This window comes from Mytilus edulis, chromosome 12, assembly GCF_963676685.1.
Source record: "Mytilus edulis chromosome 12, xbMytEdul2.2, whole genome shotgun sequence".
In the NCBI taxonomy this organism is placed as follows: domain Eukaryota; kingdom Metazoa; phylum Mollusca; class Bivalvia; order Mytilida; family Mytilidae; genus Mytilus; species Mytilus edulis.
Genome location: NC_092355.1, coordinates 44099552 through 44118707, shown reverse-complemented (window position 1 = coordinate 44118707; position 19156 = coordinate 44099552). Strand labels below are relative to the sequence as shown.

Below are 19156 nucleotides of genomic sequence, written 5' to 3'. Positions count from 1 at the left end.
AAAGTTTAATAAGAAATGTTTTGAAGGAAACATGTTAATGAATTTGTTTTCAATATATTTTTGTGACTTTCAAAATAAAGAATGAGTTTCAACACCTCGTATATGATGTTGTAGGTTTAAACATTTTTTTTTCAAATTTAAAAAAAAAGAAACTTGAGGCTCATATGAGCAAGAATTGCAGCTCTGCTTACCCATTAATTCTCCTAAAGAAGATAACTCCTGACAAATTAAGATATAACAAATAATTTAAAGTAAGACACACACTGATCTTTAAATAAGATGTTAATTTTCAAAGGTATCTTAAACTTGTTGTATATTCATAACCAATACATGTACCTACTTAATTGTCTTTCTGTGTCTGTACCATCTGCAGCTATGCTTTTTTACTGTTTGTAGTTAGTTACTTTTGTGTAGTTTTGCTGCATTTTTTGGTCTTGCCATTTCACTGGCATCTGCAATATATATGTGATATTCACTTAATATATTAATACCTTCTTGTTAACTTATACATATAAGTCATCAATTTCAAAGTTTTTCTTTTAGAATAAAACGTAGGCAGTAAGTTTTATTGCTGATGTAGACCAGTAGAAATGGCTGGTTGTAAACAATCAAAAATACATAAAAATATACCCTGAAATAAAAGAAAATTTAATAGATTGCAGCTTGTATTTTATCTTTTTATACAAAAATAAAATGCTTATTAAACACTAGTTATACAACATCTGACATTTTGTAAATGAATGACAGAAATAAAATAACCTTGGATTATTAATAGCCCTCATTCAACCATAAAGAGAACACTTTATAACAAAACAAATTATGTGTCGTACTTTCTATGATTATTTGGTGCTTAACACCACCTTCAGCACTATGGGTTATTTTGTTGTGGTTAGTTTTTAATGGAAGCCTGAGTGCACATAAAGAACCACACCTTAGCAATACTGCTCAGTTAAGGTTGGAGTTAAATTAGTCTGTTTCCCGGCCGTTATTGAAATTCTTGACAATATTAACTTGGAAATAAAAAAATATATCTATAAATTTCATTTTGATACATTTAGTTGTTTAAGCTACAATAAAGATGCAAGCCTCCTATTTTATTGAAACATATCAGCATGAATGAAAATTAATGGACGAGACATAAACAATATGTGTTGATTCATTATTGTTGTGGGTTCCAATTTTCGAGTTTTCAGGATAAATTACATGTTTGTGGATATTTCATTTCATGGTTTAGCTTAAATAACCTATAGAAAATTCGCTATTTAATTTCATTGTTCACCTGCACCCATACATGTTAAGTGACATGATATTCGTGTGAAATACACGCTTTTTCAACGGTTTACACGCAAGGATTTTGTCACATGGCGTGTACATGTTTTTCACCACTTTACACGCAATTAACACGCTTTTTCTCTCATAGTACAAGCTTTCTTCTGATGAACTACCCAGTTTTAACCAGGCAATAGCAATGGGAGCAATGGCAGAGATAATAGATGACATTTTACATTGCCAAAAAAAAAAAAAACTTTATGACATTCTTTCAAATCTTGATGAAGCTAATTCAGTCAAAAATCAATTCCTACTGTGGGAGAGCCTTTTCAATTATAAAGAAATTGACACTGAATTCTGATCAGAACTTGACTATGTTACATTTGTATTGTGTGCTGTTATCAAATAAATATAACTAAACTTGAAACTGGCAGTTGTTTTGAATATGTGCCTAGTGGTGGTGCTTTAAAAGCAGCATAACAGACCACTGTTTAATACAACTAGAGGCTCTAAAGAGCCTGTGTCGCTCACCTTGGTCTATGTGAATATTAAACAAAGGACACAGATGGATTCAAGACAAAATTGTGGTTTGGTGATGGTGATGTGTTTGTAGATCTTACTTTACTGAACAATCTTGCTGCTTACAATTATCTCTATCTATAATGAACTTGGCCCAGTAGTTACAGTGGAAAATGTTGGTAAAATTTTACAAATTTTGTGAAAATTGTTAAAGAATGACTTAACAAAGGGCAATAACTCCTAAGGGGGGTCAATTGACCATTTAGGTCATTTTGACTTCTTTTTAGGTCTTACTTTGTTGTACATTATTGCTGTTTACAGTTTATCTCTATCTATAATAATATTCAAGATAATAACCAAAAACAGCAAAATGTCCTTAAAATACCAATTCAGGGGCATAAACCCAACAAAAGGTTGTCCGATTGGTCTGTAAATTTCAGGGCAGATAGATCTTGACCTGATTAACAATTTTACACCATGTCAGACTTGCTCTAAATGCTTTGGTTTTTGAGTTATATTAGCCAAAAACTGCATTTTACCCCTATGTTCTATTTTTAGCCATGGTGACCATCTTGGTTGGTAGGCTGAGTCACCGGACACATTTTTTAAACTAGATACCCCAAAGATGATTGTGGTCAAGTTTGGATTAATTTGGCCCAGTAGTTGCAGAGGAAAAGATTTTTGTAAAAGATTACTAAGATTTACGAAAAATGGTTAAAAATTGACTATAAAGGGCAATAACTCCTAAAGGGGTCAACTGACCATTTCAGTCATGTTGACTTATTTGTAAATCTTACTTTGCTGAACATTATTGCTTCGGGCCAGGTGAGATAATAAAAGTTCACAGTAGGATATATATTGTTTTTTTATATTCACAAATTTGTATGAAGTTATGAACATTATCACATTCATATTAACAAGTCCGCATCTACATCACGCGTTTTTACACGCTTTTTGACATATCATGTCATGTCATGCTGCACCCACGAAGTCCACGAAAAATTGGTGTACGTCAAAAAATAATGAATCTACAGTAAACAACAATAATAATCCTGGCCTTGGTAATTCCAATTTCCGTTTAACACCTGGGATTGGCAAGTGATAACAGTCTGTATATACTTCCTCAAGATGCAATTTGGTCCTTTTAATCAAGTTTTTTAATTAACATGGTGTTGATCAGGAAAATTTGAAATGTCATGCAATGTTTAAAAAAAAATAATAATAAAAAGTCCTGAAAAACAACAGATAATGGAAGAATAATTCGTTATTTTTTTTATCTAACTCCTAACTCTCCTAAAAAAAAAACTCACAAAATTTCAAATAAGATAATAATATATGAGCCAGTCCATGCAAAAAGGTACAAAAACGAAAATTTTACGAAATTCTAAAAAGTGTGCATAATTATTAGTAGTAGACTTGTGATTCATAAAACAACGGGCAACAGTTCGAATCCCGTGCAACTACAGTTGATTTATATAATATTAAATAACTTAACTTAAATTTTAAGTTTTTGTATTTTCCCTCATGTTTTAATGTTGTCTTACTTTCCTTAAACCGGTAAAATGGAAGAAAATCATTGACTTTTGTCTCTCTAGTGTCGTAAAGTTTTAAGTTTCTGGTCGGTATAGCATTAGTCCGGGGAACAAATGATTTTACACTTGCTCAAATACCAAAAATTCAGATATTTCTACGTCTTTTGCTGTTTTAATTGACAAATTGGGGATAGAATTGACAATCTTATGAATGTTTACATTATGTAATTTTTTTCGGATAAAACTGTTTTTCAAAAATATTATAACAAACTTTGATAACTTGTCCTGTAAAGTTTATCAAAAGGACTTTTTGTACCTTTTCGCATGAACTGGCTCATATAATGTCTATAGAACGTTCAAGGAAAACAGTTTAAAAAAAACTTCCTAGTGAAAGTGCTTGAATCCATAAAATTTATTTAAGAAAAAAATCATTTTAAATGTGAAAGTGTTGCTTCCAATTATTGCAGTAAACCATCAGTGTTAATTCTGTTGGGAATATTTATTCCCTTTCAAAGTCTAGTGGGAAAAATCTAAGAAACGTTTAACATTTGCCTGGTAGACGATAAAAAAAAAAACTGATCATCATTATTTTCCTGAAAAACAGAAAGCAATATGTCTTTTTAATTGGTAAAAATCTGGTTTAAAGCATGTAATAAATTCTAATTGTTCTGCACTAAGCCATTTTCTAAATACTTAATTGTTCATGATTTACCAACATTTTGCAAAAAGCATTCAAGATTTTATATATTGAAATAGCCATCAGGCTAAATTAAAAGCTCTTATACACAATTATATATAAAGCTCAAATTACTTTCATTAATATTTCTACAGATAGTCTGTAATGCAAAATCTAAGACTTTTAGTGTCTTTTGGTACTAGATAAAAGAAAAATGTAAGAATAAATGTCTGCAAATTCTAAGTTGCAAAAAATGTTTGATTAAAATCGGCAAATTCTAAGTTGAGTGGTAGCAAACTAAAACGTGGCAAATAGATATTGGGAGTACAACTTTGTTTTATCATTGCTGAATTAACTTTTGTGGTTTGTAAAAATATTATTCATGTTTATTTTTTATCTGATGGTGTAAGATCATGAGGGGCCTGCTGACTGACCACATAAAGGGGGAGCAGCTCCTATCATGCTTCAAAGATTCCCTATATAATCAACCAAATCCATACACCAAACCCTGGATCCCCCTATGTATAATTATCCTATGTATAATTATTCTATATACAACTACTTGTATGTGACTTCAGTTTTTGAGATAAGTAATATGAAGGAAAGGTTTATAATCCTGCTAGGCTTTTGTTTTTATAAATAGTCTCCAGGATAGTTTGGCTTTATACTTATAGCTGAAAAATATGGAAATATATGTTCATGGCATTGTATAATGCTACAATGCATTTTTATATCCAAAAGTCATTTGCGAAAAATACCAGTCTTGAGAATGAATTTCCCTCGCCTTACGGCTTGTGAAATTTTACATTCTCTCGACTGGTATTTTGCGCATATACCCCTCCTTAACATGATATATCTGTTTAAAATATACTTGCGCATATACTTTAATTGCCAATAGATTTCAACATGAAGCCTAGGTGTTATTTTAACCACACAATGTTACAATAAATTTAAAACATTTAAAGCTTACAATTAAAACTTTGTCATTCTGACCAAAAATGACACAACTTTTGACCTCCATAACTATATATATATAAATATCTAAGGCAAGGGGATACTTATAATTAATCCTAATAGGATCTGTGCATTATAATCCAGATAATGGAAGGATTAACTTTATAAGCCTAATTTATGGTGCAATTATTTATTGCAATGAATTAAGGTGTACACACATTGAATGCCTGAGTTAAGTGCCAATAGGTTTAAATTATTTCTCTTATTTATGATTCTAGTATAGAAATATATATATAAAAGATCAGATTTTGCTAGCATCTAAATGTAGTGCTTTTCTGGGTTTACCTTTAGGTGTAATACCACCAAATCATGGTACATCACATCCAGTTGTATACGAAAGTAGGTCGAAAAAAATATTCCCTTGAATTTGACAATTGTAGGTAATTAATCCTAAATTTTATTGCAGTAAAACCATTTCTGTGTCATAAACATATATGTCTTGGGTATTTCAAAACACCATTATTTTTTATTTGGGATTTCTATAGAAAATTTTGTAATCTTGAGGTTACATGGTGACTAAACCTTGTACACAGATAAAATAAGGGGAGAAATTTGATTGGTTAACTTCCAATGATGGTTATTTTCTTATATGCAATGAAATGTTATGTGAATTTTTTTCTATAGAACTGGACAGGATAAAACTTTACTCATGCCAAGTATTTCTTTATTTGAAACAAAGATAAATTCTGCACATTTTTTTTAAAAGTGCAAATTTAACAAAGACTAATAGACGAAAATCAATGGTGGTATTACACCTTTATAAGGAACACTTGAAACTCTTTTTGGGCCCTTTATAGCTTGCTGTTTGGTGTAAGCCAAGGCTCTGTGTTGAAGGCCATACTTTGACTTATAATGGTTTACTTTTTTCACATTGTGACTTGGATGAAGAGTTGTCATATTTATACACATACCACATCTTCTTATTTCAATCTACTCAAAACCTGAATTTCAAAGCCATTAGGAAGACTGTCCTGACTGTACAAATGATTTAGGATTACAAACTTAGAATTTCAAGGAACAGAAAAACTAGAGGCTCTAAAGAGCCTGTGTCACTCACCTTGGTCTATGTGAATATTAAACAAAGGACACAGATAATTTCATGACAAAATTGTGTTTTGGTGATGGTGATGTGTTTGTACATCTTACTTTACTGAACATTCTTGCTGCTAACAATTATTTCTATCTAAATTGAACTTGGTCCAGTAGTTTCAGTGGAAAATGTTAGTAAAAATTAAAAATTTTATGAAAATTGTCAAAAATTGACTATAAAGAGCAATAACTCCTAAAGGGGTCAACTGACCATTTCGGTCATTTGACTTATTTGTAAATCTTACTATGCTGAACATTATTGCAGTTTACAGTTTATCTCTATCTTTAATAATATTCAAGATAATAACCAAAAACAGCAAAATTTTCCTAAAGTTACCAATTCAGGGACAGCAACCCAACAACGGAATGTCCGATTCATCTGAAAATTCCAGGGCAGATATGGTTGGCCTCATAAACAATTGTACCCATGTCAGATTTGCTCTAAATGCTTTGGTTTTTGAGTTATAAGCCAAAAACTGCATTTTACCCCTATGTTCTATTTTTAGCCACGGCGGCCATCATGGTTGGTTGGCCAGGTCAAGCCACACATTTTTTAAACAAGATACTCCAGATGATTGTGGCTAAGTTTGGATTAATTTGGAATAGTTTCAGAGGAGAAGATTTTTGTAAAAGATTACTAAGATTTACGAAAAATTGTTAAAAATTGACTATAAAGGGCAATAACTCCTAAAGGGGTCAACTGACCATTTCGGTCATGTTGACTTCGTTATTTGTAAATCTTACTATGCTGAACATTATTGCAGTTTACAGTTTATCTCTATCTATAATAATATTCAAGGTAATAACCAAACAGGTTCCACGAGGGTGCAGCTTTTTACGACCGCAGAGGTCGATCCCTGAACAGTTGGGGCAGGTATGGACAAAACATTTAAGCGTGATACAGCTCTGAATTTGGATTGTGATCAAATTTTTGACATTATATGGGTTTTTTACACAAAACAAATGTCAAGATTTTACAAATCAATTAAAGATTTCTTCTTCAAACTTATTTAAATCTAAAACTAAATAGTTGACACAGCATAGGTTTCTGACACAGAATGAATGTGGTCTAATGAACTTAAATTTTTTTTTGCCTTTGAGCAATTCACTATGCTGTTGAATATAAATCCTGTCAAAAAAATGTTTGAAGAAATTTTCTTTTTATTTATGAAATCTGAAATGAGAACAAGTATGGACACAACTTTTAAGCTAAAAATAGCTAAGATAAGGAAAAAAAAACTTCATCAGCAACATTTTATATTGGCAAATTTCCAATGAAGTTATTTACATAAAATTATTGGCAAATAAAAATAGAAAATGACATCATAGTCATGTCTGGCAAATGTCCAACATACATTATCTAAAAACATTTTAGATAAGATAAGGAAAAAAAGCTTCATCAGCAACATTTTATATTAACAAATTTCCAATGAAGTTATTTACATAAAGTTATTGGCAAATAAAAATAGAAAATGACATCATAGTCATGTCTGGCAAATTTCCAACATATATTATCAACTACTATTCTATACAAAGAAAGATAACTCCAATTGAAAATTAATTGCTATTGCACAATATTGTGCAATTAGATATTTCTTGCTATTGTGCAATACTGTGCAATTGAAAATTTCTTGCTATTGCAAAATACTTGATATGGAATCCTGATTTGGACCAACTTGAAAACTGGGCCCATAATCAAAAATCAAAGTACATGTTTAGATAAAGCATATCAAATAAGCCCAATAATTTAATTTTTGTTAAAATCAAACTTAGTCTAATTTTGGACCCTTTGGACCTTAATGTAGACCAATTTGAAAACGGGACCAAAAATTAAGAATCTACATACATAGTTAGATTCGGCATATCAAAGAACCCCAATTATTCAATTTTTGAAGAAATCACACAAAGTTCAATTTTGGACCCTTTGGGCCCCTTATTCCTAAACTGTTGGGACCAAAACTCCCAAAATCAAACCCAACCTTCCTTTTATGGTCATAAACCTTGTGTTTAAATTTCATAGATTTCTATTTACTTATACTAAAGTTATGGTGCAAAAACCAAAAATAATGCTTATTTGGGCCCCTTTTTTGCCCCTTATTCATAAACTGTTGTGACCTCGACTCCCAAAATCAATCCCAACCTTTCTTTTGTGGTCATAAACCTTGTGTTTAAATTTCATTGATTTCTATTTACTTATACTAAAGTTATGGTGCAAAAACCAAAAATAATGCTTATTTGGGCCCTTTTTTGGCCCTTAATTCCTAAACTGTTGGAACCAAAACTCCCAAAATCAATCCCAACCGTCCTTTTGTGGTCATAAACCTTGTGTCAAAATTTCATAGATTTCTATTCACTTAAACTAAAGTTATAGTGTGAAAACCAAGAAAATGCTTATTTGGGCCCTTTTTGGCCCCTAATTCCTAAAATGTTGGGACCAAAACTCCCAAAATCAATCCCAACCTTCCTTTTGTGGTCATAAACCTTGTGTTAAAATTTCATTGATTTCTATTCACTTTTACTAAAGTTAGAGTGCGAAAACTAAAAGTATTCGGACGACGACGACGACGCCAACGTGATAGCAATATACGACCAAAAAATTAAAATTTTTGCGGTCGTATAAAAACAGCAAAATTTCCTTAAAATTAGCAATTCAGGGGCAGCAACCCAACAACGGGTTGTCTGATTGATCTGAAAATTTCAGGGCAGATAGATCTTGACCTGACAAACAATTGTTCCCATGTCAGATTTGCTCTACGTGCTTTGGTTTTTGAGTTATAAGCCAAAAACTGCATTTTACCCTTATGTTCTATTTTTAGCCATGGTGGCCATCTTGGTTGGTTGGCCGGGTCAAGCCACACATTTTTTAAACTAGATACCCCAATAATGATTGTTGCCAAGTTTGGTTTAATTTGGCCAAGTAGTTTCAGAGGAGAAGATTCTTGTAATAGTTAACAGACGACGCCGGACGACAACGGACGACCGACGCAAAGTGATGAGAAAATCTCGCTTGGCCCTTTGGGCCAGGTGAGCTAAAAACCAAACAAAACCAAAAAGATTTAAAAAAAAAGCGTGTAATTTCATCTTAAAATCAATGGTCTCCAAAATATAATAACCTGATCTTTGCTATGTTCCAGGCTTTGGGGGTGAAATGTGGGAAATAACAAATTAATGCTTTCAATCTAACTTAAAGGTGTTACATTTTAGCATTAGTTTTGCAATTTTTCCAATGTTCTGAAGATAGGCCTAAATTGTATTACTTTATAATTTAGCCTGCAGGAAGTATGAAATTTATTTGTTGAGTACTTATCTTTCTAAAATTGTGCAGAATGAAGTATCAATTCATATAATTTGTTTTTTACGTTTTACAGAAAGAAATATACTGGAACTATATTAAGAACAGAATTCAATAATTTCATATTAACTTTAATGTGGCTTCCTGTCGTAAGTCTCCATCTAATAAAGGTTTTTAATTTTCAGTTTAGCTCTCTTGCCAAATCAATGACTTTTTAGCACCGATATCAAATTGAATGTCTGCATCGAATAAAAGTAAGGACTCAAAATCTCTTGACTTATTGTAAGTTGTTACATTTATCAAAGCTTGAAATTTACATCTTTTTTGTTTCACATTTTTAATTTAAAACAATAATTTCAAACAAAAATCAACCAGAACCTAGGTGTTGCTGTTTTAAAACTATGTTGATCTATGTTCTACTGTAAATTTAGGACCTAACCCCAAAATCATATTTCCTTCATTTTTCATACTCAATTTTCAAATGAGTAAAAGGAGAAAATGAGATATACATCATATAAGACAGTCCCCAAACAACACAAATATTTTTAGAGGACAAGATCATGTATTCAACCATACTCAATGTCTTTATATAACAGTTTACAATAAATTAAGTTCTCCGTTATCCAGAAAACTAGAAAAACGTTGTGGAATTAATTCAACACATAGGATCTTAGAGATCTCCTATAACACCAAGTTCCCCCATAACTTCTTCAACAATAAGAACAGGGAAAAAATAATGTGTTAAGAATTATGCAGTTCTAAAGTGAATTGGGTAGTATTGGTGTATCTATTATGTCTATAAAACCAATATGTTAATTTTTGAAAAGATGGATTATTGTGTTGTTGGGCTGTTCACAGTGTTGTTGTTTGGTTGGTGTTGTGTTCACAGTGTTGTTGTTGGGTTGGTGTTGTGTTCAAGTGTTGTTGTTGGGTTAGTGTTGAGTTCACAGTGTTCTTGTTGGGCTAGTGTGTGTTCACAATGTTGTTGTTGGGCTAGTGTGTGTTCACAATGTTGTTGTTGGGCTAGTGTTGTGTTCACTGTGTTGATGTTGGGTTGGTGTTGTGTTCACTGTGTTGATGTTGGGTTGGTGCTGAGTTCACAGTGTTGTTGTTTGGTTGGTGTTGTGTTCACAGTGTTGTTGTTGGTAGGTGCTGTGTTCACAGTATTGTTGTCGGGCTAGTGTTGTGTTCACATTGTTTGTGTTGTGTTCACAGTGTTCTTGTTGGGTTGGTGTTGAGTTCACAGTGTTGCTGTTTGGTTGGTGTTGTGTTCACAGTGTTGTTGTTGGTAGGTGTTGTGTTTACAGTGTTGTTGTTGGGTTGGTGTTGTGTTCACATTGTTGGTGTTGTGTTCACAGTGTTCTTGTTGGGTTGGTGTTGTGTTCAGTGTTCTTGTTTGGTTGGTGTTGTGTTTAAAATGTAGTTGTTGGGTTTGTGTTGTGTTTACAGTGTTCTTGTTTTGGTTGGTGTTGTGTTCAAAGTGCTGTTGTTGTGTTGGGGTTGTGTTCACAGTGTTCTTGTTGGGTTGGTGTTGTGTTTACAGTGTTGTTGCTGGGTTGGGGTTGTGTTCACAGTGTTGTTGATGGGTTGGTGTTGTGTTCAAAGTGTTCTTGTTGGGTTGGTGTTGTGTTTAAAATGTAGTTGTTGGGTTTGTGTTGTGTTTACAGTGTTCTTGTTTTGGTTGGTGTTGTGTTCAAAGTGGTTAGTGGGTTGATGATGTGTTTAGTGCTGTTGTTGTGTTGGGGTTGTGTTCACAGTGTTCTTGTTGGGTTGGTGTTGTGTTTACAGTGTTGTTGTTGGGTTGGGGTTGTGTTCACAGTGTTGTTGATGGGTTGGTTTTGTGTTCACAATGTTGTTGTAGGGTTGGTGTTGTGTTCACAGTGTTGTTGTTGGGTTGGTGTTGTGTTTACAATGTTGTTGTTGGGTTGTTGTGTTCACAGTGTTGTTGTTTGGTTGGTGTTGTGTTTACAATGTTGTTGTTGGGTTAGTGTGTGTTCACAGTGTTGATGTTGGGCTAGTGTTGTGTTCACAATGTTGTTGTTGGGCTAGTGTTGTGTTCAGTGTTGTTGTTGGGTTAGTGTTGTGTTCACATTGTTGTTGTCGGGCTAGTATTGTCATTGTGTTGATGTTGGGTTGGTGCTGTGTTCACAGTGTTCTTGTTGGGTTGGTGTTGTGTTTAAAATGTAGTTGTTGGGTTTGTGTTGTGTTTACAGTGTTCTTGTTTTGGTTGGTGTTGTGTTCAAAGTGGTTAGTGGGTTGATGATGTGTTTAGTGCTGTTGTTGTGTTGGGGTTGTGTTCACAGTGTTCTTGTTGGGTTGGTGTTGTGTTTACAGTGTTGTTGCTGGGTTGGGGTTGTGTTCACAGTGTTGTTGATGGGTTGGTTTTGTGTTCACAATGTTGTTGTAGGGTTGGTGTTGTGTTCACAGTGTTGTTGTTGGGTTGGTGTTGTGTTTACAATGTTGTTGTTGGGTTGTTGTGTTCACAGTGTTGTTGTTGGGTTGTTGTTGTGTTTACAATGTTGTTGTTGGGTTATAGTGTGTTCACAGTGTTGATGTTGGGCTAGTGTTGTGTTCACAATGTTGTTGTTGGGCTAGTGTTGTGATTGTGTTGTTGTTTGGTTGGTGTTGTGTTCACATTGTTTGTGTTGTGTTCACAGTGTTCTTGTTGGGTTGGTGTTGAGTTCATAGTGTTCATGTTTGGTTGGTGTTGTGTTCACAGTGTTGTTGTTGGGTTGGTGTTGGGTTCACAGTGTTCTTGTTGGGTTGGTGTTGTGTTCAGTGTTCTTGTTTGGTTGATGTTGTGTTCAAAATGTAGTTGTTGGGTTTGTGTAGTGTTTACAGTGTTCTTGTTTTGGTTGGTGTTGTGTTCAAAGTGTTGTTAGTGGGTTGATGATGTGTTTAGTGCTGTTGTTGTGTTGGGGTTGTGTTCACAGTGTTCTTGTTGGGTTGGGGTTGTGTTCAGTGTTGTTGATGGGTTGTTGTTTTTGGGTTGTTGTTGTGTTCACAGTGATGTTGTTGGGTCGGGGTTGTGTTTACAATGTTCTTGTTGGGTTGGTATTGTGTTTACAGTGTTGTTGTTGGGTTGGGGTTGTGTTCACAGTGTTGTTGTTGGGTTGGTGTTGTGTTTACAATGTTCTTGTAGGGTTGGTGTTGTGTTTACAATGTTGTCGTTGGGTTGGTGTTGTGTTTACAATGTTGTCGTTGGGTTGGGTTTGTGTTCACAGTGTTGTTGTTGGGTTGTTGTTGTGTTCACAGTGTTGTTGTTGGGTTGGTGTTGTATTTTTTTATACCAAACATTGTATTTAAGCATTTTAATTTAGCATGTATCTCCTTACCCTATAATTTTGTTTCTTGTTTGACCTTCTCAGAATTGGAATGAATGAAACCATACAATCAACCCTCAACAGGAAGCAATTTGTTCAGAAACTGACGTAATCCAAATTGTCCTACAAAATTCTATGTTTGCAAGTTATTATATCTATTGAAGCAAAACAAAAAGTGTACCCAACTACCGTTGGCTGTTTTCATTGAGGAAGTACATTCAAAATAGCTATTCATGAATTTATCACCAAAATGAAACTATAAACCAACATATTTTCCTTATTTCACATTTATCCCTTTCTAGCAGACGTCAACATGATTTATATTCATAATTTCCTTATAACATTATTGCAAATATGATAAAGAAAAACTCCAATTTAATTCATTACCATAGTTATAATCTAAACTCTCATAAAATATGACTGCCTCGGATTTCTTGTAAAAATGTAGTAGCAAACCATCATTGCCCACATAAGGTTATCCTAAACTAGAGTTATAACATTACTAACCTTAACCCTCACAGTAGCCATTTAAAATGTAGGCTGGATCATATAATATATGTAAGGACTTGGTAGATAAATAAAGGCAACAGTAATATACAGCTGTTCAAAACTCATAAATCCATTGACAAATAAAAAAATAGGGGTAACAAACTAAAACTGAGGGAAACACATTACATATAAGAGAACAACGACACAACATTAAAATGTAACACACACACAGAAACGGACTAAGCATTAGACACAATCCTTTGAGAATAACAAATATAACATCAAAACCAAATACATGAATTTGGGATAGATAAGTACCGTGACACGTCTTATAGTAATGTGAATTTACACTCAAAAATAAGAGAAAACAAACGACACAACGTTAAAATATAATACACACAGAAACGAACTATAATATAACAATGGCCATATTCCTGACTTGGTACAGGACATTTTTAAAGGAAAAAATGGTGGGTTGAACCTGGTTTTGTGGCATGCCAAACCTCCCTCTTTTATAGCCATGTGAAATATAACATTAAAATGACAACACAACATTACAGGACTACAATATAAATAAATAGGAGAACACAATTGACAAAGAAACACACGAATAATAGCTAACAAAAGGCAACAAGTTTTAAAAAAATTTATAAATACGCCAGAAGTGCATTTTGTCCACACAAGACTCACCAGTGACGCCCAGATACAAAAGTTTGAAAGCTGAAACAAGTACAAAGTTGAACAGCATGGATGACCAAAAGTTCAAAAAAGCCGTGCCAAAAACGGCCAGGGTTTTCTGTTAGGTACCAGAACATCCCTATTACTTAGAACAATTTATACTTTTTCAAACAGTACATTTTATAAAATGCCTTTACAAAAGATGTAAACGATAAAACTGAAGTATTAGCTAATTACAGGAAACAACCGAAATACATTACATAACCCGACAAAATGCAACTCATCCAAATAAGTTTAAACCTCAACGCCAAGTAGAACTTTACTTTTTGTGCTGTGTTCTGCTCTTTGATTGGGTTTTTATCTCTTTGACACATTCCCTGTTTCCATTCTTAATTTCATCTTTGTTTCCAAAGCAAGAGAAGAATATTATATTTAGAATTAATTTCTAGGCCCACTATTTGAAAAGAAGAAATATCAATTGAAAAATTACATTAAAAGTTATTTTTTCTACTGTGTTGGTAATGAAAAAATTCTTTACTGTACAATGCAAAGCAGTTTATTTTGAACATCTTTTTTTAAAACATAAAACACCAATGGGTATTATGTTCCCTTAGTTATCACAAATATAATGAAAAATAAACCCCTCACAAAAATTTTCAACCCCAATGTATACAAACAGAATATAATCAAGTTACATTGTATTTGAAACGATACAGTTGCTACATGTTGAGCAGGATCTGCTTATATTTTAGGAGCAACTGAGATCTAGCATGGTTTTTGGTCAGGGCTCATATTCCTTATTTCCAAGTTTTTAGTATAGTGTTTTGTTTGTTTTTTTGCTATGACATTGTCAGTTTCTTATGGAATTTTGTATAACATTCTGGTACATCAATCCTTTATTCTTTTTTTTTCCGACGTTATCGGTATACCGTAGTCAGTATACCATAGTTTCAGTTTTTCCCCTTTGAACTTAAGGACGCTTAACTATGGCAACACAATACGCATGCTCGAAAATCCTTTCTGTGATTGGACAAAATGCTGTCATGGTGGGTGATTTGGTTGTGTTTGAAAAAATGTCTCGTTAATTATATGCATGGTGATAGAAAGCAAATGAAAAACTATAAATATTTGAACTAGATCTTACAAAGATTTATATTTTTATTAAAATAATTGTTTCTCCAATAGCTCTTTGCATCCGTGACAGCTGTTTATTCGGGACAATTATATAAATTTTAATGTAAACTTTGTTGTACGAACGTAGATGACTTTTAGAACGCACCTACACATGTGAGATTTCCGCGGGGTTTTGGTGAATGTAAACAGAAAGATACAAGGACCGAGAATACTGAATACAAACAGAGAAAACGTTATTTAAATGGTATCTCTGTGCTTCTGAAGGTTATCGAAATGATAGTTTTAAACATATACTCAATTTAAATATGTCGGATATCTTTTTTAAAGATAGTTCTTGTTAAGTTTATTTTTACATTGTACTTACATTTTTCTATCTAAACTGTGTGGTATTTAAAGTGACAGGTTGTGTTGACATTTTTATAAACTATTTATACTTTAATAAGTTTAATCCCTGCAAGTTACAGGATTATCCTAGGCTGTTTACATAATGTTCATAATCTGGATATACTTTACTGAGGGTCTGGATGGGATTTACAAAATAGAGAATAAAGGGCCAAAAGTGCAGAATACAGGGCCCATAAAATTACAGAATACAGGGCCCAAAAATAAAGAATTTAGGAGCCAGATAACCAGGGTCCTTGTCTATAAAGATAAGAGAATAATGGCCAAAATAAATAAAGAATAGAAAGAAAAGGTCTAGAGCATTGAAGAATAAAGAAATGAAGAACTCCCCAAAAGACCTTAACTTATATTTATTAACTATATAAAATGTCATTCTAACAAGACCTGAATATGCTGAGCTTGAAAAAGCCTCAAATCTTTTTAAAAGCACATATGCACAGAAGGTATAAAATGATTAAAATATTGGAAACTAAAAAAAAAATATAAACACAATTAAGCTGCAACAGGAAAATATCTGATTATTTTATATCTACTGCAAATCTGTTCAAACTACTTAATATGTTTGTCACTTAGTAAAAACCATCAAATATTATCAGAAGCACATATAATAATAATATAAGGTATAAAATGAGTAGAATATTCAATAATAAAATAAAATTAAAATTTTATTGATTTCTATTTACTTATACTAAAGTTACTATCCAGAAACCTTCTGTCTTCCGACAACGGTGACCACGACTCTGACGACGCCAATGAAGACGACATCGACGTGATACCAATACGACCAAAAAAAAATTAATTTATAAAAATACAAACAAACAGAAAAGGGTGAAACCAGAAAATATTTGAATCTTCTTATATAATATCTATCGGCTACCAAGATTTGTTCAAACTACTTACTTTTGTCAGTTAATATTTAAAAAAGTCCATAGAACCTATTTTTGAAGTGGGACAGTGGGCAAGTGTCACAGGAGTAAGACGGACAGATAAACAGTTGCAAATGGGAGTTTACAGTCTATAAACAGTTTCAATTCATTTTTAAGTTATTTTTTTTTTGCAAAAAAGAGTATTGACTTAAGCTTGACTAGCTAGATGCACAGATATTCAAGTCCATTGGTCCATAGATGGTATTACATCTATGATTGGTCTTAAGAAATCATGTGTATACAAACAACTATACATTGTCATTACAAACTTCAACATGAAGCAAAGGAAGTAAGCTGCATCACCCAGTAAAGGAAAGCTATATAAAATATATAATAACACAGAATTATTTGAATTTTAAATATTTTTGAATTCAGGAATATTGATAAGAAATGTATGAAAAATCAAGAGAAAATCATTTCCTGTAACATTTACAATTGATTATACAGTGAAACCTGACTATCTGTATAAACCAAACATGTTCATGAGCACCGTCATATCAAATTATGTGTGTTGTGAACCTGATAAAACGGAATATTGGCCAAAACACTGAACACAATCGAAGAGGTTTGGTTTAAACAGGTTTCACTGTATCTCAAAAACAAGGACCTTGCATTTTTAGTTCTTTTACGTTATACTGACACTACAAATTTTTAACAATGTTTTAAAAAGCTTTTTATTTTGAAACAAGAGTAGCAAACATCCTTAACTGATTTTAAGATATAAAATGTAGCATGTATATATATGTAATGATAAGTTACCTATATGATAAGCCTTAACCTCCTTTCATTGGCCATCAGATCGTAGAAATTCAAAACCATCACAGATTATATGAAATCTGTTTAATAAAATATTCATAACTTCAAATTGCATTGAAACCACTAGAGTGCTATCAAATGTTTGCTAGATTATCTTAAAATCACTATCAATATTTCAGTCTCCTTTTAATCCACATGGTTTTAAGGGTCTGGTAAAAAAAGATTAATCAGATTTACACAAATAATTATGTCTTTTTCTTTCATTTTTCTGAACACTCAATCAAGGCCAAACAAAGCAAACATTTTCTAAATCAAAAGACAACAAATTGTGAGCTTTACACAAAAAATTATACTTCAAAAGTATTATTTGTAGCAGGTATAAAATTTTCATGTATTCTGAGTAAGATGAGAAATTTTATTTGAGGGCAAAATAAATAACAAATGAAAGAAAACCAACAACTTCCATACGTAATTTATTTAGATCTTCATGTTTAAGGCTATTTGTGAAATGATGGAAAATATTTTTAGCAGTGTTCACTTCAACCTCAACACCACTAAGTATATATATTATAGGAAATAAATTAGATTCGTCAGAACATGATATCCAAAAATCAACCTCTTTTATTTCTGTACCAAATATTGGTCCTGTTCTGAACAATAAATGTGACACATGTAAAAGAGATTATAAGAACTGTTATTTTTGACAATGTCACCTTTTATAATAAGAATAAAAAGTAGATGTGAATTCTATATAATTGCAGTCACAACAGACATGCAAATTTTGTATAATCTGTCCTAAAATAATTATGGTGTAATTACAAAGCAATGACACAAACACATGATTATCATATGAATTAAATAACTGGTAATAATTTTGAACACCAAAAAACTTAAAAAATAAGAGATTGTGTCCTAATTAAGTTGAAAGATCAATTCTATTTTTCAGACATCAATTTTTTTTACATAAGATTTAAATCCAATGAAATGTATTTTTGATTCCTACAGCAATCAAGTTAACATTTCCTCCATCTGTAACTGACCAGACTAACACAAATTGATTATTCCCAATTTTCTGCATTAGCACAGAACGACTTTATGTGACAATTACCAAATAACCATGATGTATAGAAAGGCCGTAAATTAGTCTGCAAGACTAGGATTGTTTAAATGACCATTTAAAGACAAATTGTTAATAACGTTAAAATGAAAAACACATACATTCATTTAATTCAGGCTATTTACTACAAATCCATGAGGGGTGAAAATTGAGTGTATTTCACTCTTAAAAGGACTGAAATGTCTGTCTTTAGTGGTCTATAAATTGCTATTGGCTAAACATGCAATATCTAGTTAAGATGAAACTGAAAATTTGTTAAATGATAGTTTAATCTATTTCTTAAAAATAAGTTTGAATTCATGAGCTCAATTATTCCCTTTCAATCTTAACATATTTTTTAATTTTATTATGTGTCATGCATCCATTAAAATAATTATGTAACAAATATGAAATTGTCTTAATTTTTTCAGATTTCAGTTCCTGACTAACAACCATAATTAACTGTTGACACAGAGTAGTGGCGGATCCAGAACTTTTCCTAAGGGGTGGGGGCACTGACTGACCTAAGCGAGGGCCCGCTCCAGTCATGCTTCAATGATTCCCTATATAATCAACCAAATTTTTTCCCACAAAAGGGGGCCCCCCCCCCCCTGGATCCGCCTATGCAGAGATTTGTTTGCCATTTTATAAGTTTTACATTCATGACAGTAGTGTGTAAATGATAGTATTAAACATGTTAAAATGGAAAAACTTTACCATGTATACTATGTGAAAATTCAAAGTCAATGAACCATGACTGAAGGTGCAGGGGTCTGTGGAAATGAGAAATGCAAAAGTTAATACTTTAACATGCTTAATACCATTGACTTTTCATCAGTGTTAACTATGCAAAATTTCAGATTTAGTGAACCTTGATGGCCTGCTGGCATGCCATATGTAAACCCCATGGAAATGAGATATGCAAATTCTAATACAGCTGCATACATACCAAATATCATTG

At 32.5% G+C, this 19156-nt stretch overlaps 1 long non-coding RNA gene across 1 annotated transcript in view; it reads right to left on the bottom strand.

The window, feature by feature from the left end:
* Positions 1-339: 339 nt before the first annotated feature.
* Positions 340-19156, bottom strand: part of LOC139498546 (uncharacterized) — a 41526-nt gene continuing 22709 nt past the window's right edge. The window contains exon 3 of the long non-coding RNA XR_011657963.1: positions 340-452. This is a non-coding gene — a long non-coding RNA (uncharacterized lncRNA). The remainder of the gene's footprint in view (positions 453-19156) is intronic.